General features: G+C 45.2%; 1 protein-coding gene across 1 annotated transcript in view; it reads right to left on the bottom strand.

Annotated features, from left to right (window-relative positions):
• The window catches only part of EBF2 (EBF transcription factor 2), a 323444-nt gene that overhangs the window by 259827 nt on the left and 35708 nt on the right, over positions 1-27909 (bottom strand). The window lies entirely within an intron of this gene.

The following is a 27909-nucleotide window of genomic DNA, read 5'->3' as shown; positions in this document are numbered from 1 at the left end:
ACCCATGTTGGAATTCCCACTCGTGCCATGATAGCTCACTGGGTGACCTTGGACCAGTCATGCTCTCTCTCAGCCTAACCCACCTCACAGGGTTGTTGTGAAGATAAAACAGAGGCGAGGAGGATGATGTAAGCTGCTTTGGATCCCTACTGGGAAGAAAGGGGGAGTATAAATGAATTAAAGAAGTAAAGAAGTAAAAGAATTACTTGCTAGTCATTGTAGTAACACATTCAGAGATAAATTTAAGATGCTGAATAAGGTGTAAAGTCAATTAAAGCCAAGTCCTGGTACATGCCAGCAGTGGCATGGTCACATTGCTGGTGACATAGCCTGGGCCTCCTTCCTGCACCTGGTAAGTCCTCCTGCCAGCCACTTGGTTGGCAGTGGAGGAGTGGGACCCAGGAGTGGGGCATTCCCCACCTCCAGTGGGGGTCTGGCAACCCTACACAGGGTTAGGTGTCAACATGGATTAGTAGGTAACATGAGCTGCTGGGGGGGAGGGGACTGCACTGAAGAAAAAAGTATCTGGCACTCTTTCCATCGTTCTAGGGTTGCCAACTGCACTGGGAAATTTCTGGATATTTGGGAGTGGTGGCTGGGAAGGGTGGTGTTTGGAGAGGACAGGGGCTCAGCAGGAATGTGATGGCAAAGAGCCTACCTTCTAAAACTCATTTTCTCCAAGGTAAACACATCTCTTTGCAGTCTGTAGTTCAGCTGTAATTCTGGGAGAAAACCAGTTCCTCACCAGGAAAATGGCAACCCTACCTCACCTACAAGCACCAGCTCTGCCAACACAATGGAATTTTTGCCTCCTTGCCCTGCAAAGCAGTTCCCTAACCCACAGTTCCCATGACCTTAGGAATGAGCTTTCCCAGGGTCAGAAGAGACTGCTGCTGATACAATTGCCAACCTCCAGGCACAGCCTATAGATCACCCAGCATTACGACAGATCTCCACACTGGAGAGATCAGTTTCTCCTGGAGAAGATGAACCTGCTGAGGTCCCTCCCTTCTCCAAACCCTGCCCTTCTCAGGCTCCACCCACAAATCTCCAAGAACTTCCCGACCTGAAGCTGGCAACCCTTGGCAGAATGCAAAAAAAAAGGCTCCATGACCTTCAGAGTTTTCTGCTGTCCATTCACAGTCAAACAACAATAACTGAAATAGTTGTTCTGTGACCATTTTATGAGGGTTTTTTGCTTCAGGGCTATGACCAGATACTGGAAACCTAAAGCCTGATGCCCATGAACCAGCTATTCTTATGGAGGCTCTTTCATAATTCTCCATAACTCCCATGCCAAAGCCAGCTATTACACTTAGATAAGGCATCTCCCAGGGCTTTTTTTAAAGCAGGAACTCCTTTGCATATTAGGCCACACACTCCTGATGTAGCCAGTCCTCCAAGAGCTTACAGGGCTTACTGTAAGTTCCAAGAAGATTGGCTACATCAGGAGAATTGGCTAATATGCAAAGGAGTTCCTGCTTTAAAAAAAGCCCTGGCATCTCCCATATACTCATGAAAATGGAGAGGATTTAGATTCTCATCACTGTGGCCTGCAGGTGAAAGATCGCTACTCCTGAATCCTCTCCCTCTGCCCAGCTGGTCCTACTGGAATATTCTTTGTCTGCAGTATGAAACAATGATGGAATGCAGGGAGGGGGAAACAAAACCATGTTATAAGCAGATTCAAGTAAACACCCAAAGGACCGATGTGTTTGATTATATTCAGCTCACATCGTACAAGAGGCACCTTATCATCATCACATACCCCAGTGCTATAGTATTCCCAAATCTTACATTTTATATTTTTAAAAACCCTTGCTCTTCATTTCTGCACTGTTATGCACATTTAAAGCCAACTGACTACAGCAACAGAAATCATATGTCACTGAATGTCTGATTCTAGCCTGAGAGAATTGATAGAATTGTGAGTAGACAGAGGAAAGAAGCTCTAATTTCAAGCTAATCATGGTAGACATACTTCTTGCCCGTCTACAAATGGTTGGCATAGGAGGACCTAGAGCTGTTCCTCAGTGCCACAGGCTTCCTCAGGAGGTGGTGGGCTCTCCTTCCTTGGAGGTTTTTAAACAGAGGCTAGATGGCCATCTGACAGCAATGAGAATCCTGTGAATTTAGGGGGCAGTATTTGTGAATTTCCTGCATTGTGCAGGGGGTTGGACTGGATGATCCTGGAGGTCCCTTCCAATTTTATGATACTATGAAAAAGAAGTACAACATCCCTGTAGTTCTCGGCATAAAGCACCTTGCATAAATCATCCTTATCCTCTCATAGAAATTCCCCAACCATTGTGAAATGAGAACACCATGTGGTGCTCAAACTTAGACTCATCATGGCCCTTTATTATGAGTGTGTTCTCATCCAAGCGCTCTAGTCCCCTGCCATCTGAGACACTATTCAGTCATGCTATTAAAACATGTTATATGGAACAGTCCATTTCTCAAGAAATATGGAATCAAAATTTATTCTCAAGGAGGAAAAGGGTTTTTTTTAAGTGTTTGAGATTAAAGAATCATCATACCTTCTGCTGACATGCCCTGCCATCTGGGGTTAGACAGGTGGCAACCCAAGAAAGGGCCTTCTTGGTTGTGGCACCAAAAATTTGGAACTTCATCCCCAGGGAGATCATATGGGCCCCTCTATTGTTGTCTTGTAACAGTGGGTGAAGACTCTTTTTTGTTGTTGTTCTGTTTAGCATACCCCTAATAACTGTTGTTAACCTCCTCTCTGGTTTTTGGTGTTACGTGCGTTTATGTTTTTGTTGACTTACTGTACATCTGCTTTTTTATGTTTTTAATGTTGAAATGTTTTAATGTTTGATGGCAACCTTATTTGGTTGGAAATGCAGCATAGAAATGTTTTAAATAAACAAATACTGACACGCTTGTGTCACTAGATCATTTCTATAGAACAGTACCATAAAGCTGTTATTACTGTTATTATTTGGCTGGTCCCAAACTCTGGGGCAAGGATGCTACCCCTTTGCAGAAAGATCTTCCTTCTGTTTGCTTCTGAGTTCTGGTCAGACTGCTAGATGCAGCCTGAGCCCAGTGAATCCTCTAGCAGTTTCCATTGTCCTAAGGTGGAAGTACACATTATACTTGAAATCAAGTAAATAAGTCAAGTTTCATTATTGTTTGAAAAGACTTTTCTCTCCCCTTTTACAGCCTGCAGTCATTGGGGCTGCAATGGAGAATAGGAGCCTTTTAACCCTTGCCCTCTCTGCCATTTCCCCCTTGAAATTTACAGCTGCCATACTGTTTTCAAATGATGGGCGTTCTTATAGTTTCCACAGTGGAGATCAAGGCAGTGTGGAGGTGGTAGTTTTCATGGGGGGAAATGTCACAGGAAGTCCTCAGAATCACAGCAGTAGTGGTTGCCATTAGAAAAACAAAAAGTTCTGACCTCAACTCAGAGTTTCTTCTCCAGATTCCTTCATCTATGAAAGCAAAGTAGATGACCTCTAAAAAGATTATTTTCCAGGTTGGGTAGTACCATCATGCTTAGAGAATGCTCACTTGTGAGTTTTCACTCGCTCGCTCTTTTGATGCTTGTCATTTAAGGGCCAGATGAAGGGTCTCCCCCCTCACCCACCCTTTCATTCTACTCTGGGTTGAGCTGGTGCAGCTTCACAGCTAGGTGTCCCACTTCAACCATTACCCCCAACTAGGATTCTGTGATTTACTCATATTTGCTAATGATCTTCTTACACCAATATCTCAGTCTGCTTTGCCTAACATTTAATCTGTTGCTTGCAGTTGAGTTAATCTGCCACACTGTATTTTTATTTAGTGATTGTGATCATTTGTAACCTATTCATTGCATATAATGTTTATCAGTTTTGTTTTGTTTTTAATTGCAGTGAGCCAGTAGCAAACGTAGAGCACTAAAATAGTTTAAATATACATATAATTTAATAAAAATCAATCAATACCACATTTCAGAAAGAAGTGTAAGGGAAAAGGCAAGGACCCTGTGCCAATGGTTCTTGCAGCCTTGAATGTCAATAGCTTCCTTACTTACATAAGGTTTGCCTTCAAATATTAGTTACCAATACTATTTTCCCTCAGTATAGTATTAATAAGATCACATCTCTCCTTCACTCTGCAAGCTAATGCTGTAAAAGAGGATGTCAGAACCCTGCCATTCTTGATAACCCTGCCAAAATTTGCCCTAACGGTTACTAGACACACAATATTCATCCTTTTAGGTTGATATATTTTTTTTCCCCCTGCTCTTTCACGAGCCACTGGGGGAAACAGTTTTCTCCTGATCTGAATGAAGAAGAAAAACAGTGATCCTAATCAACCATTTACCCTCAGTGGCTTCCCTAAACAAATCTGGGGGAGAGCTTAAAAGGCTTGGGAATAGCCTCGACCCTGTTTGATGCACTGTAATAACCCTACCTAATTATACTGATATAAAAACTAATTGGAAAGATAGCAAATGTCAGGGTAAGATGCAAATTGTAGGGTGTTAATTGCTGAACAGGTGCTGGAATAGAATTAAATGAGCATCCTGATTAGGAGAGTGGAAAAAACAAATGTGGACCCAGAAATCAAGTTGGCCACGTGAATTATTTAGCAGCCTCCGTGTACCAGCAAAAGGTCATGTTGATCTGACCTCTGCTTTGTGAGGGGAGAGCTGAGAAAACAATAGTCAACTCCAAGAGAAAACAAGGCTTAATAAGAGAGACAACTCCCCACCACCACCACCAAAAAAAAAAGGGTCCATTTCCAACATTAAGAAGACCTCATTGGGGGGGGGGGGGAGGAATGAAGATGAATCTGATATGGGCAAAATGTTTTGTGAGGATGATATCTTGGAAAATCACCTTGTAGGAGGGTTACACTGAGAACACTATGGCCACCAGAGGAATTGCTGTCAGATGGTCAAGGATAAGTTAATCATTCCACTAACAGAGCTGGCACTGGAAGATCTCCAAGCTGTAAGGAAGTCATAATCCTCTCGCTGGCATTGACGAGGGGAAGGACACATTTTGTGGGGTTTACGCATGGCTTCTGCACTTTTAAAAATCTTGCAGAAGGTATGGCCAGCTTCATCAGCAGGTTAACTAGGGTCTGGCATTGTGGACATCCGAGCAACACTATAGCACCATTGAAGCTAAGAGTCAAACTAGATCTCACTCAGGAGACATATGAAGCTATTTCTGTTTTTAAAAGGCTTTACTGCACTGGCAGATGAATAATGGCTTGGGTTTGATCCCCCCCCCCCCCCGCAGCTGTCACTGTGAATGATTTTGATCCATCCATTTTTTGACACTAGTTCCTGGGATTTGTTAGTTTCTTTTATGCAACTTATATGCACAATGCATGTAACCAATATGGATAATTTGATTAATGAATGCAGAAATAATGGTGAAAAATACATCCATTTCATGGATGAAACACAGAGAAACAAAAAACAGCATGGAAATAAATACAAATTTGACCTGCTTTAGCAAAATCAAAAAAGGGGGCTTTGAGCCCAGTTAGTTAGGTGAGATACGCAATAGCATTCCTTCTTCACCACAGTCACAGAGCGGCTCCAAATCTGGTCCTCTAGTTGTTCTTCTGATCAATACTGCCCTCTCAAAATCTGCTTTCCCAACCTCAGCAGAAAAGATACTGGGTCTACATATTTTGTCCTTGTTGGTAGAAAAACAGTTTCAGGAATGTCATTATTAGCAGAGAAACAACCTTTGGGGGGGAAATGCTAAACAAAATTCCACCTGCCCCTCCCCCCCGCACATAGTAGAAGGGAGTCCTTGGATTCAAGTCACAGTGTGACTTGGAACACTGAAAACTAGGAATGATTTCACATGTCTGTTTCAACTCAACAAAACCCATTTCAATTTTGTTTCTCCTGTATGCAAGTCAAATTTGGGAGTTTATCCCATTTTCTGCTCCCTTGGATTGAACCTTCTGCATTAAAAATATATAGCACATTATTTTGGGGGTTTTTTTGTGATAATATAACATATCTGTAACATATAAAGGACAGACAAATAAGATGCGAACAGAGGCAATAAAATGGATGAAACAAAATGACAACACACAAAAACAAAAAATGAAATGGTGAAATATTTCTACATCCCTATGGAAAACCTGAAGAATAATTCCCAGTGAATAACCAGATAGGAAAAAAAGAAAAGAAAAGAAAGGGTATTTCCCCCTGCAAACATTAGTTGTTTCTGACTCTGGGGTGACGTCACATCATGATGTTTTCACAGCAGACTTTTTATGGGGTGGTTTGCCATTGTCTTCCCCAGTCATCTATACTTCCCCCCAGCAAGCTGAGTACTCATTTTGCCAACTTTGGAAGGATGGAAGGCTGAGTCAACCTTGAGCAGGCTATCTGAACCCAGCTTCCACCAGGATTGAACTCAGATCATGAGCAGAGAGCTCGGACTGCAGCTTTAAAGACCTCTGTAAATCCAGAGGAGGAGTACGCATGTGTGCATTCCATCCTGTCTTTCAAGTATATTGAGCCTCCGAGATGGCTAACAATTTAATTTAAAAAACATATAAAATATTACAGTAAAACAAACTAAAACTAACAAACTCAGGCACACAGAACAGCCGTGATCAGCAGTGAATCAATAGCATTTTCCACCCAAAAACTGGAATAGGACAATTTAAATCTAATATCTGAAGTACAGCTGTTCCAGATGACTGTTTCTAGGACAATTTCAGAATCAAGATACTACCACAAAGAAGTCACCATCTATAATTCTATGAAAAGTTAGGAATGTCCAAACATGACCAAACTCCAAACTCAATGGAGTTTGGTCATGTTTGGGCATTCCTAACTTTTCATAGAATTATAGAATCATAGAGTTGGAAGGGACCTCCAGGGTCATCTAGTCCAACCCCCTACACAATGCAGGACACTCACAAATACCTCCCCCTAAATTCACAGGATCTTCATTGCTGTCAGATGGCCATCTAGCCTCCGTTTAAAAACCTCCAAGGAAGGAGTGCCCAGTGCCCACCACCTCCTGAGGAAGCCTGTTCCACTGAGGAACTGCTCTGTCAGGAAGTTCCTCCTAATGTTGAACTGAAAACTCTTTTGATTTAATTTCAACCCATTGGTTCTGGTCCTACCTTCTGGAGCCACAGAAAACAATTCCACACCATCCTCTATATGACAGCCCTTCAAGTACTTGAAGATGGTGATCATATCACCTCTCAGCCACCTCCTCTCCAGGCTAAACATCCCCAGCTCCTTAAACCTTTCTTCATAGGACTTGTCCAGACCCCTCAACATCTTCATTGCCCTCCTCTGGACCCGTTCCAGCTTGTCTATATCCTTCTTAAAATGTGGTGACCAAAACTGAACACAATCCTCCAGGTGAGGTCTTACCAGAGCAGAGTAAAGTGATACCATCCCTTCATTTGATCTGGACACTATGCTTCTATTGATACAGCCCAAAATTGCATTTGCCTTTTTAGTCACCGCATCACACTGTTGACTCATGTTCACTGTATGATCCACTAAGACCCCTAGATCCTTTTCGCACATACTACTGCTAAGACAAGTCTCTCCCATCCTATAGCCATGCATTGGATTTTTCCTACCTAAAGGCAAGAACACTCAGAATATCTGACAATCTCAGCTGATGGACAGCTTCATATGGGAGAAGACTTTCCTTTACACAATCTTATCCAAGATCATAGTCCAGAGTAGAGCCCATGGGTACAGTCCTCCACCTGGAGCAGCACCGACTGACCCTGGATGGCCCAGGCTAGCCTGATCTCATTAGATTTCAGAAGTTAAGCAGAATCGGCCTTGGATGGGAGATCACAAAGGTAGCTGTGGGTTGCTACACAGATGTGGGCAGTGGGAAACCACCCCAGTTTGTCTCTTGCCTTGACTATCCTATAGAGGGTTGCCATAAGTTGGCTGAGGCTTGATGGTACTTTCTACCACCAAGACTTCTTGAAAACTTGGTTGTTTGTTTTATACCATGAAAGTTTCCATTTATATAACAGAAATTTGCTTTAAGAATACAAACATTTCTGGTTCAAAGAAAGGGAGAGTGGAGGATGCTGCCCTCCGAAACCAAAGAAACTCCACCCTCCCAATCCATTCAGCTTTGCCCATCCAATATGCCCCCTGGCCCTTTCACTCTCATCATGCTTACCCTGGAAAAAAATAACCCTCTTTCCTTTAGCTGCTAAGGCAGCACCTTGCAAGTTGCTAAAAGGAAGGAGCCTAAGGAAGTTCTTACTTATTTATGGAAGGAGTTCATTATAAGTTAGTAAAAGTTCTGGGGTATAAAAAAAATATTGTTCTTGCTCAGCGTATATGTTTCCTTTGCTAGCAATTCAGAGATATGAAAATACACACATAGCCAGCAACCAGCAATGGAAGTTTTTGTGGTTTGAACAGAAGCATTCGATTTGTCCATTCACTTGAAAACCACGCCTCAAGTGTGGCAGCAGTACTGCGTGACAAAGGCTACTTGCTGCTATGTCCTGGTTTCAAAGCATTTTAGAGTTTTATACAAAGTCAGGGGGGAGGGTGTTTTCAGGAGAAGGGGAAATTGTGGGAAGATGGCTGCCAACTTGTATGGTCCAAGCTGTTTGTTCCTTCCCCGTTCCAGGTATTTAAAACTTGTACGTGGTTGGAAGATGTGAGCTTTTGGGTGGGAGTCTTATCTCTTGGCTAGCGGGTCACACATATCTTAAATTAGTAGGATTGCCAGTTCCCTGCTTGAGGCAGGGGTTCCCCCAATTCTGGGGGCTCCAATTTGCCACCAGGTAGCTGGTCAGTGGGGGAAGTCCCACCCCAAACAGCCCCCTTCCACATCATCATTGGTCTGATAATGTCACCCAGTGATTTAAATCCTGTGATTTATTTAAAGTGATTTTAAAATAAAGTGATGTCTATGGTTACCATAGAGTTTTGACCAAAATGCTAGAGTACCAACACTTAATGTGCCTGGCATGATGACATCATATGATGGCAGCCACAAGGATGTCATCACATCTAGCCTGGCACTCAATGTTGCACAAGGCAGAGGGTTAGTAGAAAGATGGACTAGGAATTTAAGATCTCTCTTGTCTTGGATGAGATTATACTCCCCTTGAAAAGCCAGGTTCACATCTTGGAAGTGCTACTTGATAAAGCAGTCACCTTCGAAAACTAGGCTGCTGAGGTGGTCCAAAGTGTTTTTTGTCCAGCTTCAACTGGTGTATCAGCTGAGTCCATTCATGGGTCAATCAGATCTAGTCACAGTGATCCATGCCTTAGTTACATCTAGACTGGACTACTGCAATGCACTGTACTTGGGGCTGCCCTTGAAGAGTATTTGGAAGGCACAGGTAGTGTAGGTCACTGCTGCCAGACTGCTCATTGGAGCCAACTATTGGGAGCATGTGACCCCAATATTATAGCAATTACAATGACTACCAGTTGACTCCCAAGCCTAATTCAAGGTATTGGTTTTAACCTTTAAAACTCTACATGGCTTGGGACCAAGTATCTGAAGGACTGTCTTCTCCCATATGCTCATGCCTGGGAATCAAGATCACAGGGAGGGGCCTTCATGCCTGTCCCACCAATCAAAGAAGCTAATCTGCTGGGATCTTTTCAGTAGCAGCCCCACAATTATGGAACAACCTTCCTAGGGAGGTGTACTTGATGCCATAACTTTTGATTCTTAGGAGGCAGCTAAAAACAGTTGTATTTAGGATTGCATTTGAGTAAGTCAGTCCTAAACTGTGTGTATTTTATATCATAAACCAACTTTAGCTCCATAATTAGAAATGCAGCTAATAAACATTTGAAATATATATACATGAACTCATCGCAAAGCACACACAAGGTCTCTGGTCACTGATATCTTGTTGAAAGAAGATCAGGTTGCAGGTACTGGGAGAGCTCTTTCTCTGCCTGAGATCTTGCACAGCCACTCTGGCTGGAGTAAACAGTACTGGACCAGGGCTGTATCCACGTCATCAGATACCGTTCTATCATTGCACTACAGCTATGATTTGCCGCTGAATTTTCCCATATGGACAAGACAATCCAGGAGGTGAACAATTGCTGCAGAACAATGATAGTGCAATGTCCAACAATATGGGAACTCAGCCCAGATTTCCTATGTTTAAAAACCACACAGTAGTTCCAAAGCTGCTGTAATTTGGTAGTATTTTGCTGCAATTCAAAGCTAGAGACCAAGCAACTTGCCCAGATTGCAGAGAACTTTGTCATAGTGAGCTGGCACTGTGGTATGCTAAACGTGGGGCTTCTCTCCAAGCATGGCAGCCTTCACTGGTTCACCACAGTAATCTGAACAATGCAGAGAGCACAGTCAGCAAATGCAGTTTTCCTTTCTTCTGTGGATCTTGAAACCAAAATGATACATGTAACAGCCCTTTCAAAAATGAAGTGCATTTTAAATTTTCCAGCCAGTATTAGGAAATGATTCAGAGACCTTTGCCATATTCTTTGCTCCAATCATGGATTACATCCTCCTCTAGAACAAAATAAAGCCATTAACACTATTTCTAAGTTATAGAAAAACATATGAAGAGCCCTACTGTATCAGAGCAAAGGCTCATCTAGTCCTACATCTTGTCTCATTATAACCAACCTGATTTAATTTAGGATATCCATACCCCATTTTTCTTCCATTATGAAAGTCAAGGTGGTGTACACAGAATTCTCAGGAATTCAGGAATGACCCTGTCCCCCAAACCTATTGAATTTCAGCAAATGTGTTTTGTTTTTCTAGATATCAGATATTCCCAGAAGCCCACACAGAAGCCATGAAGGCTATTTTCCACAGCAATTGGCATTCAGAGATACATTGCCTCTGAAAAGGGTAGTACCACAAAAGCTAATAGCCATTGAAAGAGCAAAGTCAGAGTCCAGTAGCACCTTTAAGACCAAGAAAGTTTAATTATACGTATAAGCTTTTGTGTGCGTGCACACTTCTTCAGAAAGCTTCTGCCCAGAATTAAACTTTGTTGGGCTTAAACTTTACTTTATTTGATTTATATCCCACCCTCCCCGCCGAAGCAGGCTCAGGGCGGCTGAGGCCACTGGTCTCAAACTTTGTTCTATTGCTTCAGACCAACAACATTGGATCTATTGCCACTGAAAGAGCCGTCCTTCAGGAATTTCTCCAGTACCTTTTTTAAGCTGTTTTAGTGGTTGTCACTACATTTTGAGTGAATCCATATAATCATAGAGTTGGAAGGGACCTCCAGGATCATCTAGTCCAACCCTCTGCACAATGCAGGAAATTCACTAATGCCTCCCACTAAATTCACAGGATCCTCATTGCTGTCAGATGGCCATCTAACTGTTTAAAAATCTCCATGAGTTATGCATTGTGTGAGGCACCTGTGCATAGCTTATATATATGTATATTACAGAGAGAAAGAGAGATTTAAAACCAGAGTTCACTCTGGTTCGTGATCTCTTCCAGAACACAGCTACATCAGAGCCAAATCTGCCACTCCAAATGACCTGCCCTCTTCTTCCCAGGCTCAGTAGCACTGAAGCTTGCTCAAGTGCTACCTCACTAACAAATAACTTGTCCCTTGCCCCACACAAGTGAATAAAAACACAAACACTAAAATGCATTTTCCCTAGTGCATATTTTTTCCTTTGAATATGCAAAGATATATATCAGTAGTTTGTGAAATGAAAGCCAGCCTGGTGTCGTGGTTAGCATCAGACATAGCATAACTAGGTTTGAATTCCCGTTCTGCCATGGAAGCTCGCCTGGAGACTCTGGGTCCAGCACAATCACTCAGGTTAACCTACCTGGCAACCCTGTGTGACATACTGACAGCTTATTTGGCAGCCCCCATCCTAATAATCTCAGATAGACAGCATTTTTTACAGATCAGTGAAATTCGCTCTGTACATGCACAGAAGCTCTCATCATTCATATTCTAGAACACAAGGATTTTTTGAGCAGGAACACGCAGGAATGCAATTCTGGCTGGCTTGGTGTCAGGGGTGTGGTCTAATATGCAAATACATTCCTTCTGTTTTTTTTTCTACAACCCCCACCACCACCACCACCACCACTGGAACAAATATCTGGCATTCAGAAAATACTTTCAAACAACAAGGTAAATGGCTGCAACCTCATGTACAGTGAACCTCACAGTATTCAGATTTGCAGCTAGACTGAATAGCACCCTGGAGACCAGCCAGATTTCTGGGGTTCAAGCTCTTAAGAGCCCAAATTCCCTAAGTCAGAGTTGTACCTGACAAAAGGAACTTTGACTCTGGGAAGCTTCTGCCCCAGAAATTCTGTTGGTCTTTGAGGTCATCCTGGACTTGAATTTAGCTGTTCCACTGCTGACCGACAGGGCTACCTTCTGAAACTATTCAGATGTAAATCCCACTAGATTCAACAGGGTTCAAATGTTCATAGGATCACATGTTTAACTGTAATTTAAGTAGGTCAGAATTAATTATTGCCTCCTTGGTAGATGGGAGGGGGGAGACTGCAAGTTACTAGCTTGCAAACTAGAAATTATTCAGTGGGGACTTGATAAACAAAATAATGATTTTTAGAGGTTATTACTCATCGTAAGTCCTCATGGTCAGAGGGATTAGGTAAGCAGGGATGGTCAGAAGCCTAAATAAGTAAATAAGGACACCAAAAGCCAAGATTCATAAAGATGCTATAATTCATGCTGCCAGCTCAAAGTCAAATATTCTGGTGCCTGGAGGTGGAGCACATGACCTGCCCAGAGAGGTTTAAGGGGCAGAGTCTAGAAACTGGGGCCCAGGTCTAAGGGCAGGACACAGCCACAGAAGCCATCTCTTCACTCAAAGCAGGCATAATAATAACAACAACAACAATAATAATAATAACAATAACCCTCTCCAAGTATTACCATCCCCAGTCTCCAGGAATTTCCCATATTGGAATTGACAACTTCAAGAGCTGTATGTGCAGGAAGGGGTCTGAGTGGGGGACAAAGGAACTGAGAGAGCCCTGGACAACCTGTGCCTAAATCCACAACAAAATTTGCATTTGGCCCTACAGGAATGCAAAGGCAAAAAGCGCAATAAAAGGTCAAAGCCATTTCAATGCTGTCCCCTTTCCGAAGCAAGTCCTATTGAATGCAATGGGGATTTACTTTGGAGTAAACATACATAAGCTTGGACTTTTAAGTACCATGTGTGAAAATGCTTTAACGGTTTTCCCTTTGAAAGAAAGCAATGGGCAATCATTTGTAAATGCCAGGCCCCACGATGGACCCCCTCACCAGGTCAATCACAAACATGTGTTATGCCCACACATACACAATTACACACCATGTACAGATGGCCCAGATTTTATTTTATTTTTTATCTCATGCTCCTGTCAAACCTTGAACACACTGTCAGGAGCAAGATCAGTAATCCACTACAAATACCTCTCAAGGAAATGGATTCCGTTTCAAAGGGAGAGGGAAACGTTTCAGATATTTCTTTGGGGGAATAAAAGAAAAATCAGTCGAACATGCTAAGATTTATAGCAGTGCAAACTGAAGCCTCTTTTGTAGCCAAGGGGGTCTGGAAGAGTGGAGGTGACAGCAGAATGGAGTGGGACTCGGCTGAAAAATATTCCCCCTCCCCACCTTCTCTGGGGATCAAGACAGCAATTCATTATGCCCTACTCTTTCCACCTTGGGGCCTCCTCTACTGGAGGAGGTGACTGCCAATCAACCTCCATTGTGCAGACTTATGTTTCGTTTTGGCCATATGTGGGTTCCAAGCAGCAGGAGATGGGAAGGCAATGTTAATTTCTCAAGTTCAGATCTATGCCTCCAGAGGTGAAAGGTCAGCTCCCAACCAACTCGTCTCACCAGCATCTTTCGGTTTAACCTCCCTGTACAGTCCCCGGTACTAATAGGAGTCACATTCGGAAAATGTCTTGAGAAAACAGCTGTAGCCATCAGCAAGAAATCTGAAAAGTGTTTCTTTAAAAAAAAAAAAAACCCCCAAAAACCTGTATCCTGTTACATTCACCTACAAAGAATAAGGCAGAAGAATGAGGGGGAAAATACTTGGCTCAAAACAAAGATCCATTGATCATTAAGTTGCTCCCCTCCCCCCCCCCCTTCTCCACACACACACATTGTCAAGAACATAAATCAAAAGGACCACAGCAAACCCAGGGGAACTTTGCATACATCGGCTGTGTTCAGATGTCAGTATAAACCATGGGTTTAAACCCAAATTTGTGCAAGAAACACCATTTAAGGCCAATCCAGAGGAGAAGCAGGGAATTCTACGTATGAAGCTCCCCTCGCTCTTTTTAGTAGCTGAGATGAAGACTCAGCTTGAAATGAAAATCAGACACATGGGACAGGAGGGTCATTTCCACTTGCCCTGTTCCCAAGCCAAAATGACCATGAAGGGGTTGCCTCATTGGACAAGCACACATGTTGCTGGCAGGGGTGTGTGAGTTAATGCTAGGAACACCATACACAAGACTTCCAGATCTCATCTGCTTCAGCCTTTACTCCTCCAGATATAAGTAAGGAATCCCAGTTTGTGCCTAAAACACAGTTTAACTACTTCTTGCCTCCCAGTGGGGAAAACATCTTCCTTATACTGCCATCCTTACATCCAGGCAGCTGAAAGTTACAGTATAATTTAAAGTGTATTTTGTGAACTCAGACTTTAGACTCCATACCAAACCACAAGTCCAAACTGTAGTTAATCTAGAATCCCAATTAGGTGCCAGGCAAGTAAACTTGTATATAGCCACACACATATACCATGCCCATGAGTCCACTCATCACCAAAAAAAAAAAAAAAAGAAGAATAGACAAGATAACATAAGAACATAAGAGAAGCCATGTTGGATCAGGCCAATGGCCCATCCAGTCCAATACTCTGTGTCACACAGTGGCCAAAAAACAAACAAACACCCAAATGCCATCAGGAGGTTCACAAGTGGGTCTAGAAGCCCTTCCACTTTGTCCCCCCCAAGCACCAAGAATACAGAGTATCACTGCCCCAGACAGTTCCAGTAATATACTGTGGCTAATAGCCACTGATGGACCTCTGCTCCATATTTTTATCCAATCCCCTCTTGAAGCTGGCTATGCTTGTAGATGCCACCACCTCCTGTGGCAGTGAATTCTACATGTCAATCACCCTTTGGGTGAAGAAGTACTTCCTTTTATCTGTTTTAATCTGACTGCTCAGCAATTTCATTGAATGCCCACGAGTTCTTGTATTGTGAGAAAGGGAGAAAAGTACTTCTTTCTCTACTTTCTCCATCCCATGCATAATCTTGTAAACTTCTATCACGTCACTCCACAGTTGACGTTTCTCCAAGCATTTTAACCTTTCTTCATAGGGAAAGTGTTCCAAACCTTTAATCATTCCAGTTGCCCTTTTCTGGACTTTTTCCAATGCTATAATATCCTTTTTGAGATGTGGTGACCAAAATTGTACACAGTATTCCAAATGAGACCACACCATCGATTTATACAGGGACATTATGATATTGGCTGATTTGTTTTCAATTCCCTTCCTAATAATTCCCAGCATGGTGTTGGCCTTTTTTATTGCAACCGAACACTGTCTTGACATTTTCAGTGAGTTCTCTACCATGACCCCAAGATCTCTCTCTTGGTCAGTCTCTGCCAGTTCACAACCCATCAACTTGTATTTGTAGTTGTGATTTTTGACCCCAAAGTGCATTACTTTGCACTTGACCACATTGAACCTCATCTGCCACGCTGACACACAATGAAGATCAGCTGTATTAGTTTCATCATGTACTATACATCGTAAACATCAAGGTATCATGAAGATGCTTTATACTGAATCAGACTATTATTCTATCAAAGTCAATATTATCTACTCAAACTACTCTGCAGCTTTCCAGAATCTCACACAGAGGTCACCTTAGGTTTGCCACTTGCCAGGTCTGTGTTGGAAAATAGCTGGAGACTTTAGGGGTGGAACTGAGAGAGAGCGGGGATTGGGGAGGGGTGGAGTCTCAGCAGGGTACAATGACATAGAGTCCCCCCTTCAAAGCAGCCATTTTCTCCAGGGGAACTGATCTCTGCCAGCTGGGGATCAGTTGTAGAAATGGGAGATCTCCAGGCCTCACCTGGAGGCTGGCAACCCTACACCATCTGGTTCTTTTCACTAGAGATCCTAGGGAATGCTCTCCAATTTCAACTGAGGTTGTGTACTGATGTTATAGCCTGATAGATTTGCAGCAAGACTGCACATTTTAAGTGTTGGGAATGTCATATGCTATGTACTCTTTTTTGTGTGTGGGGGGGGGGGATGTTTGCTTGTATCCTAATTGTCCTTTTCTTTTATCTGCATATTCATAAAGGGGTTTCTCAAGTTGACTCACTTTTCCATGCAAGCAAAATGCAATGCAATATATTAAAACATGGAAATGCCAGTATGTAATGCATAACTTTAATATAACTGGAATGTGCTTTAATTCTTGCTTACAAAGCCGGGGCGGGGGTGGGGGGTGGGGAGAGGTGAAAGAGGGGAGAGAAAGACAGAGCCCAGAATCATGTCAAACTCTAGCTGGCAAAAACGGTTAAGGTCACTGCCTCTGAAGGACAACCATGTCTCAGACAAGTTAGCATGCAAGACCACCACTCCCGTTACATTGCTTGGCTAAATAGTGAAAAAAAAAATCCACTGACAGTGATATTTTTGAAAGCACAGAAGTCAAAGAGGGAAAATGAGAGAACCAGATGTCTTGAAGGAACACTGGGAAATGTTTAAAGATAAAGGGTTTTTTCTCCCTCCTCCCTTCCTCCCCCTTTCACAAAAATGTCCCAGAGGATCTTTCGGAGGCACTCTGTCAACAAGTGATGCTGACACAACATTGTACACTGCCTTCCTGTTTAATGGAAGGCTTTCGACGGACCAAATCAGCCAAACGGTCCCTCTGACTACTTCCTTGGGCGTTTTTCTGCTAGAGGGATATTTTGGAGGCGAGAGAGAGCGGCAGAGAGAGAACGCTGTTTTGCAGTCCACAGTGCAAGAAGGCAGGGGAGCAGGAGGGAGAGTCAGTGTTTTTCCCCCATCCATCCATCTATCCACACTGTGTTTGCAGCTGCCCTTTGATATGACATCACAAGGCAACCCGAGGCACTCTTCTCCAGGCGTCACATTTGGAGAGGCGGCAACATCCCCCTCCTACCCACCATCTGCCCATCCACCAACGGCTGCCCTCCATTCAGGAGCCAGAGGAAATAATCTTCCTTGCTCCCCTAGGCATACTTTAGTCTGTGCGCATGCCATTTCCCAGACATCTCAAGTGGTGCCTTTTTCTTGTGGAAAAGTGGGCCACCATTGCTAGTTGCCTATTGCCAGGGCAATCAAAATGGTGACTGAACAAGAAGGGCATTCATAATTGGCTGTGACCTTTTTAAAGGAAGAAGGGGCGTTAAGATTAAGGAGGGTTACCCCCTCCAGCTCCAGTGGTGAGACATAGGAAGACCTTTTATCTGAGGCAACAGAACACTTTATGCCACAATGGCTAGAAGGCCATCTGACAACAATGCTGATTCTTTGAACTTAGACAAATCAGGAGAGGGAAGGTAGGAAGAGCTGCATTCATGTTTAGTTCTCTTGGGTCGTTTTCGCACTCACCTTAATCAGCAGCGACGACCCTCTTCACCGCGCAGGATCTGCGCGGATTTCGCACTAATTGCCGCAGAGCACCCAGAGGAGCCGGAAAGTCCCGGTGCTTTTGCGGCGCAAACGGAAACCGCCAAAAACCAGTTTCCATTTGCACCGCAAAAGCGCCGAGACTTCACTTTCATTATTCTGTATTGCAGACACATTTTTAAAAAAAATCATACCCTTGCATTCTGTATTTGTTCTCCCAAGATCAGCTGCATGATTAAATGAGATTAAAAGATAACTAATCCACGAAAGAGGATAAAGGGGAAATTAATCTCCCTTAACGGATGGTGCATGGAAGGTTGACATCAGAGGTGGGTCGCATTGGGCAGCTGCTGGGGCCCCCAGAGTCTGCCATGGAAAAGTTGGCTCCTGTCTCATGTTGTCCCTCCCTCCCTCCCTCTTTCCCTCTCTGGATGGTGGCACCTGAGAAGAATCGCTGTTCGCCAACAGAAAGAGCAGACAAGTGATATCAACTGGGTGAGGCAATGATGGCAACCAGTGTTCTCTCTAAACTGAGTTAGCGTGAGCTAGCTCACAGTTTTTAGCCTTTGGCTCATGCATTTTTGTCTTGGCTCAGGAAAAATGGCCCTAGAGCAAACTAATTTATGCAGTAGCTCACAACTTTAATGCCAGTAGCTCACAAAGTAGAATTTTTGCTCCCAAGACTCCAGAGCTTAGAGGGAATATTGGTGGCAACCAGGGGTCGGTTTGTAGAAAAATAGGTGGTGGAGCTCATTAGCATAACTCATTAGCATATGTCCCCTCCAGCCAAAAGCAACCCAATGCAAGAAAGGAGAGCCTTGAGTGAGTGAGGCCTGCTTGGGCTGGCTAGAGATCCAGCCAGCCCAAGCAGGCTTCACTCACCTGGGGCTCTCCTGGGCTGCTCCCCCCAGTCAAAAGGGCCAGCAAGTCACTTGCCACCCAAAATCACATAAAAAGTGGATAAAGGGTGGTGTGGACTTCTCCGGGGGTTAATGAGGGTTCCTGGGGGTGTGGCAAAGCTCCTGGTGGCTGGCTGGCTGCCCGCTCTCCTAATCTAGGGATTGCTATGCAGCTGCACCTACTACTCAATGGACAAGGTAGGGAGGGAGGGAGGGAGGGAGGAAGGAAGGAAGGAAGGAAGGAAGGAAGGAAGGAAGGAAGGAAGGAAGGAAGGAAGGAAGGAAGGAAGGAAGGAAGGAAGGAAGGAAGGAAGGAAGGAAGAGGTGGAACCCTCAGAAAGGTTCAGGATCTGCGCTCCTGTGAGCTCCTGCTGAATCTGAGGTCTGGTGGCAACTAAGAGTGACAGCCACTATCCCCTTGCCTCCCAACTTTCAGTGATGGCAACCCCATAGCTGGGAGGGAACCTCCTGGATAGCATCTTCTTGAGGAGCAGACCCCGCTTAGAGGATTGTGGTTTTACAGATTATGAAATTCTCAGTAACAGGTTTGTATTATGATGTGCTATATCCCAGACTGTACAAAAGTGCTACATTGTTTGGTTTTTTAACTGTGCAGGTACTGTATGTTCATACCACAGAAAGCTGCGATGGCCTCCAGGTCAAATGTGTACGTGCTGGGTGTACGCTCATTAAAAAAAAAAAAAGGACTCATCACTCTCAAATGTCATACAGGTCAAATTACATACAACAGGAAAGTTATGTGCTGAAACTTAGATTCTCAGGCTACTGGGGCCAGTTTGGGTTGGGACTCTGGCACATGGTGATAGTAGGAGGTTTAAGCTCTCCCTCCCACCAGCATTTTCCAACCCCCTCCCCCCAAAAAAAAATCATCCCAGAGAGTCACTATTGTCCACTAGGGATACTTAAATGTCTGCATGCATACATGTAACTCATGACTCAAACTTTTCTCCAGTGGATCAAACACTAGCTCCTTGGTGTCATTTCAGGTCAGGTCTTCCAGTGATCCCAATGCAAACCAGCCACTATTTGCTTGAGAATCTAAGTTATCAGCTGGAAACCCCCAGAACACATCTGCTTGACAAGATCTGAGGCTGATCCAAGGATAGTTCTAGGGGACGGTGTACTGCGGCCTCAGAGCAGACAATTACTGAGCTTGATGCAACTAGATTCAAATCCAGATTAGAGATTAACAAAATTTTCAGGATATAAATTGCAAGAGTCAAACCCCCTTGCACAGAAACTATTAGGAACAGAGATTCCAAAGTCCTTATATCCCACTCAGAAGGTGGGAAGAGTATTGCTGAGAAAGGAGTCTGAATGGAAGGGTACAATGCAGAACGTAATCAACACAGCTATCCTCTGGAGCAACTGAGCTAGATGGACCAGTGACATGAGTCAGTCTAAGGGAATTTTGTATGTTCACAACATGGCTGTCATGGAGGGGGGGACATCTGCTCATTAAATGGTAGCATTTCTTGAATTGTCATTGGCACCCTACATGGCTGTTCACTCACATACCACATCAGCTATAACCATGCAAGCCTGAATGGCAAAGAAAACACTTGAAGGCAAAACAAAACAAAACAAAACCCCTGTTCTGCTTCAATTGTGAAAGCGCTCTTTAAGTCCTTATGCTGGGTAATGATTCCCATTTAAAGCTTTTTGTTCAGACACTTTGTTGAATCAAAGTCTAGGCACTTAAACAAGCACTTACCAACGTTGTATCTGGGCTCCTTAATTGTATCCCTCTGAAAATAATTAAATGCCTCTCTCATTGCAAACATTGTGAAGCAGCCTCCAATTTCTTCAGACAACATGAGCCAATCCTTAGTTACCACTTTCTTCGAACACTGGGAAATTTAAACTCTTTCACAGAGCACCTCTGGTTAAAAAATTCTTTCCCCCCTATCGTTCCCCTTCCCTCAAAGAGTAGATTTAAAAAAAAAATGGAAATCTTAGCTGTTCAGTGCAGACGGAGCTGACCCAGTGGTGCCTTGGCAATGTTGATCTCTGGCACGGAATCCAAAGAGCAAGGCAATTATTTCTTGAGTCTCTCATCTATGCTTCTCATACCAACATCCAAGCTCAAGAGAGAGCCCAAGGGGGAAGAGAGTGCTGGCAGGGGACAGTAGGAGACTTCTGGGAAGGGAAGCATAGGGCAGTCTATACGGTGAGGGGATTAGTTCTCTGAGGAGAGCACCAGAGGCCAAAGGGAAAATAGCTGCCATCAAACCAGCTACTTCCTCCTCCCCCTCCCAAGCTACCAAAACTTCAACCTGAAGAAGCTTCTTGATCATTCACTTTTGGGATGGCCAGCTGGTGACCTTCAGGCTGACATGTGGTCCCCTGAAACAACTTGATCTGACCTCAGATTGACCATAGCAAATTTAATTCCCCCAACCCAAAGAGACATTATTCATAGATTTACTTGGGAAATGTATCTGCTGCTTCTTCAGATCTGCTTGAAAGGGCTTACATCTGAGGTTAGGGTGGCCAGACCATCCGGTCTCCCGGGAAAGTCCCGCGTTTCTGGCCCCCAATTCCCGGCTCCCAGGCTGGCTATACCGGGACATTAGAGGTCCTGGTTTAGCCAGCCAGAGGAGCCGGTGGGGCCGCGCGCGCGGGCGGGGAAGGCGGCGAGTGAGGGAGGGAGCGTCCCTTGCGCGTGCGCAGGGCAATTGTGGCGGGCTCTGCGCATGCGCGGGGACGCTCCCTCCCTCACTTGCCGCCTTCCCCGCCCGCGCGCGGGGCCCGGCGGTGGCAGAGGCCGGGGATGGCGGCGGAGGAGGCCGGCGCTGGTCGCTGGAGGCCCTCCAGAGACTCCGGAGGGCCTCCAGCGACCAGCGCCGACCAGCGGAGGCCAGCGCCGACCAGCCCGCCCGCCGGAGGGGAGGCCGCCACCCCGCCCTGGAAGAAGGTAAGCAGGCAGGGAGGGAGGGGGCCGAAAGCGGGGGGTGGTGGCTGAGCGGGAGGGGGCGGCCTTCCTTCCTTCCTTCCTTCCTTCCTTCCTTCCCTTCCTTCCTTCCTTCCTTCCTTCCTTCCCCTTCCCTCCCTCCCTCCTTCCTTCCTCCCTCCCTCCTTTCTTTCTTCCTCCCTCCTTCCCATCCTTCCTTCCCTCCCTCCCTCCCTCCTTCTTTCCTTTCTTCCTTCCTTCCTTCCTTCCTTCCTTCCCTCCCTCCCTCCTTCCTCCCTCCTTCCTTCCTTTCTTCCTTCCTCCCTCCTTCCCTCCTTCCTTCCCTCCCTCCCTCCTTCCTTCCCTCCCTCCCTCCCTCCTTCCCTCCTTCCCTCCCTCCCTCCCTCCTTCCTTTCTTCCTTTCTTCCTTCCTTACCTCCTTCCTCCCTCCCTCCCTCTCCTCCTTCCTTCCTTCCTTCCCTCCCTCCCTCCTTCCTTCCCTCCTTCCTCCTCACCTCCTTCCTTCCTTCCTTCCATCCTTCCTTCCTTCCTTCCTTCCCTCCTTCCTCCCTCCCTCCCTCCTTCCTTCCCAGTGGGGTGGGCTCCCGACTCCCTCTGCCAGCTGTTTCTTGAGTTTCTTGTGCCCCTCTTTCATTTGATATGTGTCCCGTGCGGGTGCCACCCTCCTGCCGGGAGATGCCGCAAAATGAGCCCCCTTGAGGCTTATGGCGGCAGGGCTCGGGGGAAGCGAGCTAGACTGCTGTTCTTTTGAGGGGTTATAGAGTGTTTCGAGCCCATCCCTGTGGCATCGGCTCCATCATTGTGGGACCCAGGGGGCCGGCGCAGCGGCCCGGCTGAAGCAGCCTGTCGGTCACTTCCGGGTTCCTGTCCTGCATCTCGACCTGTGTTATTAGTGACAGGCTGCTTCGGCAGGCCGCTGCGCCGGCCCCTGGGTCCCACAACGATGGGACCGATGCCACAGGGCCGGACTCGAAACACTCTATAACCCCTCAAAAGAACAGCAGTCTAGCTCGCTTCCCCCGAGCCCTGCCGCCATAAGCCTCAAGGGGGCTCATTTTGCGGCATCTCCCGGCAGGAGGGTGGCACCCGCACGGGACACATATCAAATGAAAGAGGGGGCGCAGGGCTATCAGAAACAGCCGGCGGAGGGAAATTATGTCATTTGGGGGAAATGATGTCACAGGAAGTGATGTCACTTCCTGCTTCTGGCAGGTGGCGCGGGGGGAATGATGTCACAGGAAGTGATGTCACTTCCTGTTTCCGGCGGTGGCATGACGTCACCGGAAGTGACGTCACTTCCTGTTTCTGGCGGCACGCGCCTCGCGCGCGCGCACTCACATCATTCCTCCCTCAAGGTGTCCCTGGCTGGCCTCCAGCTATTATGGCCACCCTATCTGAGGTTGTGATAGCAAAGCCATTCAAGCACCAAGCTAACACCATTAAGACAAACCACCAAAAATAACAAGCCAGGTAGGAATGCAGCCTTGCCCAGTGAACTTCCAGCAACTTCATCTCTGCTGAGCAAGCCCCACACACTCTTTGGGGACTTGAACCTTGTTGTCATGGTCATCCAGCAGCACACTGGCTTTTTAAGGGGCCATCTTAAGATAAAAGCACTCACAACAGCATAGGAAAGCTAAAGAGAAAAGTCACCACTTTTCAAAGATAAACGAAAAGCACTAGAGATGGAATTGGAAATGGTCCCTCTAAGACTTCTGGATTTCATTATGGAACCAGAGACAGAAGGACACTGAGCCTGCTTTTGCCTGCTTGAAGTAGTTTTGATGGTTAGGGTTATTGCCATTGAGTTAGCTCCAGATGACTCAGTGGGGCCCTGATCTGTATAGCCCAGGCAAGCCCGATCTCATTAGATCTCGGAATCTTAAGCAGGATTGACTGTGGTTAGTACTTGGATGGGAGACTGTCTTTGAAATACCCAGTCAAGAGGACAGAGGCAGGCTCTATTCAGCCATCTCTCTGAATATCCTCTAGGCCCCCAGTAGGGGTCAGTCATCAGAGGTCAACATAACTTCCAAGTGCAGAAACACACACACACCTATAATACACAAAAATACAACAAAAAAGAGAGAGCAATAACTCTGTAGGAATTCTTGGCCACAGTCATTCAGCGCAGGAGGAGGCGGGGAATCCATACCATAGAGTTTCCAATGATTCCTAGAGCTGCCCTTGGTTATATCCAGAAGTGACTTAGCAATGTTGGTGACATCGTCAATATCTGCCCATGTCCCTGCCCCCAGACTCACCCTATATGCAGTCCACCCTCCTAAGCAGCCATATCCTGCAGTGTAACTGATCTATGTAGTCTGGAGTTCATTAGTAATTCTGAGAGATCTCCAGGCCCCACCTGAAGATTAGCACCCCTATTAAAAAAAAAAAACTTTTACAGCCATTCCAGATCAGGGGAAGTCATTGGTCAGCCTGGATGGTCAGAGGCTCTACAAATGCCATCCAAGGAACATGGTTGCCTGTGGTTCACAATACAGATGGAATCAGACAGGGCTCTTGGTTCCTATGCAGCTGAGGCCACAATTACAGCATGTGAGACTTTTGTCTCTCTCCAGCAGGGCTTTTTTTGAGCAGGAACGCAGTTCCAGCTGGCTTGTTATCAGGGGCTGTGGTCTAATATGCTAATAAGTTCCTGCTGGGCTTTTTCTACACAGAAAGCTCTGTGAGAAAAAATGGTGATGTCAGGGGCATGGCCTAATATGCAAATGACTTCCTGCTGGACTTTTTCTACAAAAAAGGCCTTGCTCTCCAGAGTATTTCTCTGTAACCTATTAACCAGGATGGACAGATTGTTATAAGCTACCAGTGGGCTGCTTGCCTGGTGGGCCTCTGGAAGCCCCTGAGATACTGACTATTTGACTCAGCCTGCTCCAGAGCTGTTCAACACAGGAAAAGAAGGGTTGTTTTTTATACCCCACTTTTTTTCTACTTTAAGGAATCTTAAAGTGGTTTATAGTCACCTTCCCTTCTGCACACCTGCCCTAGACCTGTTTCTCCCCCACCTTAGCTGCTCTCTTTGTCCTTGCAAATACTGAAGTAGAAAATGTATAGAAGATGCTCAGTATGTATGTGGGGGGAAGGAGACTGACAAAGCAGCTTCTGACTGTAAAACCATAACATTGTAAAAACCACGACCAATTTTGCACTAGGGCTTGTTCTGGGAGAAGAGCCCTTTTGCCCCCAGTGCTTCTCTCGGTTTTCACACAAGCTGCCTTGGAGCTGCGAGTTGGCACGCTGCTTTTCCACGGCAAGCAGAAACCGCTTGTAAGAGGATCTTGCTTGCTGCGAAATAGCAGTGTGCCAACTCACATCGGGACAGCTTATGCTAAAAACAAGAGGAGCAAAAGGTCTCTCCACCTGGAAAAAGCCTAGTGCGAAATCGGTCTAAGACTTCTAAAGTCTTGGGCAGGATGAGACAGCGAGGTAGAAGATTAAGCCACAATTGATTTATGGTGACCCTTTAGGGTTTTCAAGGCAAGAGACTTTCAGAAATGGCTTGCCATTGCCTGCCTCCGTGTCATGACCTTGATGTTCCTTGGTAGTCTTCCATCCAAATACTAGCTAGGGTCAAGCCTGCTTAGCTTCTAAGATCTAATGAGATCAGGCTAGCCTGGAATATTCAGACTGGGGGATATCAATTTACTTACCAGTTTATATATGACAAATTACACTGCAATCCAAAGAGGACTTCTACTAGACTATCCATTTAAAACAGTGGATTTAGAAAGCTGTGATTCTGTTCAGGATTGCAATGTATGAACATTTTAATTAATTAAATTGTTTAATAAGGCATTATTTGCCCCTGGAGGGAGCAACATTTGGATTTTCTGCTCAGACTTTTTTTTTTTTACTACCAGTGTATGCTAGATAGAAGTTCAAAACAAACAAATGCAAAAGAAAATAATAATTTACTTCTGCCAGAGAATCCAGAGGAAGAATTTCTTGGTGGGACTGATTTGGAACTAAATGGGCAGAGCAAATTCACGAGAGTTGCAGTGTGTGGATTCTCTAAAGTAATAGCAGCACAGAGAGTGCTCACAGTGTCAGATATTTGTAAGGAGGAACTTGAAGATCCAATCCTTCTGCCAAGGGTGGGAGGGAGAGAGACAGAAGCCCTCTATTCCCCCACCATAGGACTACTGTAAGTTTCATGAGTCCATAAGAAGCACCAAACAGAGATCAGAAGTCACAAAATGGCCATATTGCTCTGTTCTTGTTTTTGTTTTTAAATTGGATAGCATATAAGGGAGAAAGACCAGCACTGTAGCGGAAACCCCATCAGTTCCCCTTTCTCTTCCTGCCTAATTGGTTCACAGTCACTGAGACTCAAATAAGCCAACTGTTTAAATAACATCACTGAAGCCACAGTAAAGATAGAAAAATTATTGCTTCCTGTCATGGCCAAATATTAAACACAGCACACACCTAATGACTCTATTACTCCCTAGGGAAGGTGCTTTATGAACAATGAAGTCCCAGCAGACGGGCACTGTTTGGACTTTGGAAGCCTCATTATGAGCTCACTGATCCAATACAATTTACAAGCTCAGTGGAGTCCACTTGAAATTTAATTTAAAAGAAAAAAGCACGCCCAGAGTTACAAAATGGAACGCCTACAGAGAAATTAGCATTGGGCTCTTAATCTGGAGAGAAAATAAAGGGAAGAGGGAGGAGGGGAGGGCAGAGTGAGAGGACAGGAAAGCAGGATTTACAAGAGAGAGGGTTACTCCCGCTTCTGCAGATTTCACTTGAGTGGGAAATTATCAGAGGGGGCAGATCCTGCTTCCCTGGAAAATGTAATTCTGGGAAGGAAAAGCAAAGGTTTCCAACTGAACTTCCAGTATCATCACCAAAGTACAATTCCCAGAATCCTTTTGAGGAAGAACTGTTAAACTGGTATCAAAAAACTAAAACTGCAATTGGCATTAGGGCTACCAGGTAGCACCTGGCCGCTGGGGAGAGTTAGGGGGTGTAGGGTGGCCAAATCCAGGATGGGAAACTCCTGGAGATTTGAGGATTGAGCCTGGGGAGGATGGGGATCTCAGGGGAGTACAATGCCAGAGTCTACCCCCCCCCCCCCATGGCATCCATTCTCCAGGGGAACTGATCTCTGTAGTCTGGACATGAGCTGTAATTCAGAGGGATCCCACCAGGAGGCTGGCCTGGCATCCCTGGTTGGCATATATGTGTCCATCAACACTGGACAGAGGAAGTTAGGAATGGCTTTTGGAACACCCCAAATTCTTGTTGCAAAGATCATAGCCTGAAGTTCACATTGCTGTGTGGATTTTCTTTAAAAAAAATTAAGTGTTTCTATTTCCCTTTTGAGCAAATGGTTCTTAAAACGGCTTACAAGCAAGAAATTATATGCACAGCAAAACTACTCGGCAGCACACAGCAACTGTGGTCAGAGAAGCTGCAAGACTGTTGTTCCTCAGGCCTATAGTCTCTGGGCAGTAGCACAGAATGCTTTCTGGTGGGAGAGAGGAGAAGCAAGCCCACTTCCTGAGGCTGTTCCTTTTCTGGCTGATGGCTGGCCTTCTGGTTCACTCTGTAATAGCTTGTCCTCCCCTGGTTTCAAAGCCAAGAAAGTTCCTCTCTCCTTCTCTTGGCGAAAGCTACACTTGGAAAAAACAATGATTGCCTACAACACCCTCCCAGCAGTACAAGATCTCAGCAGAAACAGCGTGTTAAATTGCAGATTGCACAGCTCATGGGGCCTTGGTGTCCACGAGCACACATTCACATGGATGTTCCATAAGATGCATCCTATTCCCACTCAGAGATTTAATTTCCAGATCCCCAGGGAAGGGAGCTAAGCCACAAAGGAGGACAATTTAAGCAATGTACACTATCAACACTGAGGAAGGCATTCCTGGTACCACAAAGTAAGGTCTGACCTTGGTGAACTGGGGCAGTTGCGATATAGGAAGTTGTTGCACAGATATAGTCCAAGGCCTAATCTACACACGGCAGCAGAGTGAAGCCATAGAGTCCTGATCAACTTCAGATTGCAGGCAAGTGGTTATCATTTTTTAAAAAGCTTCTGGCAAGTTGAAACTAGACTTGCCAACCTCCTGGTGGGGCCTGGAGACCTCCCAGAGTTACAATTGATCTCCAGAGTACAGAGAACAGTTACCCTGGAGAAAAAATGGCTTCTTTGGGGAGTGGATTCAAGCCACATCCCCTGATGTCACCATTGTTTCACACAGGGCTTTTTTGTGGAAAAGGTCCAGCAGGAGCTCATTTGCATATTAGGCCACACCCCAATGCAAAGCCAACTGGAACTGCATTCCTGTGCGTTTCTGATCAAAAAAAGCCCTGACTTCTATGGCATTATACTATGGTTGTCAACCTCCAGGTGGAGGATGAAGATCTCTTGAAATTACAACTGA

This window comes from Heteronotia binoei, chromosome 12, assembly GCF_032191835.1.
Source record: "Heteronotia binoei isolate CCM8104 ecotype False Entrance Well chromosome 12, APGP_CSIRO_Hbin_v1, whole genome shotgun sequence".
Lineage (NCBI taxonomy): Eukaryota > Metazoa > Chordata > Lepidosauria > Squamata > Gekkonidae > Heteronotia > Heteronotia binoei.
Note: the sequence above shows the minus strand (reverse complement) of the source record. Positions and strands in the feature narration are given on the sequence as shown.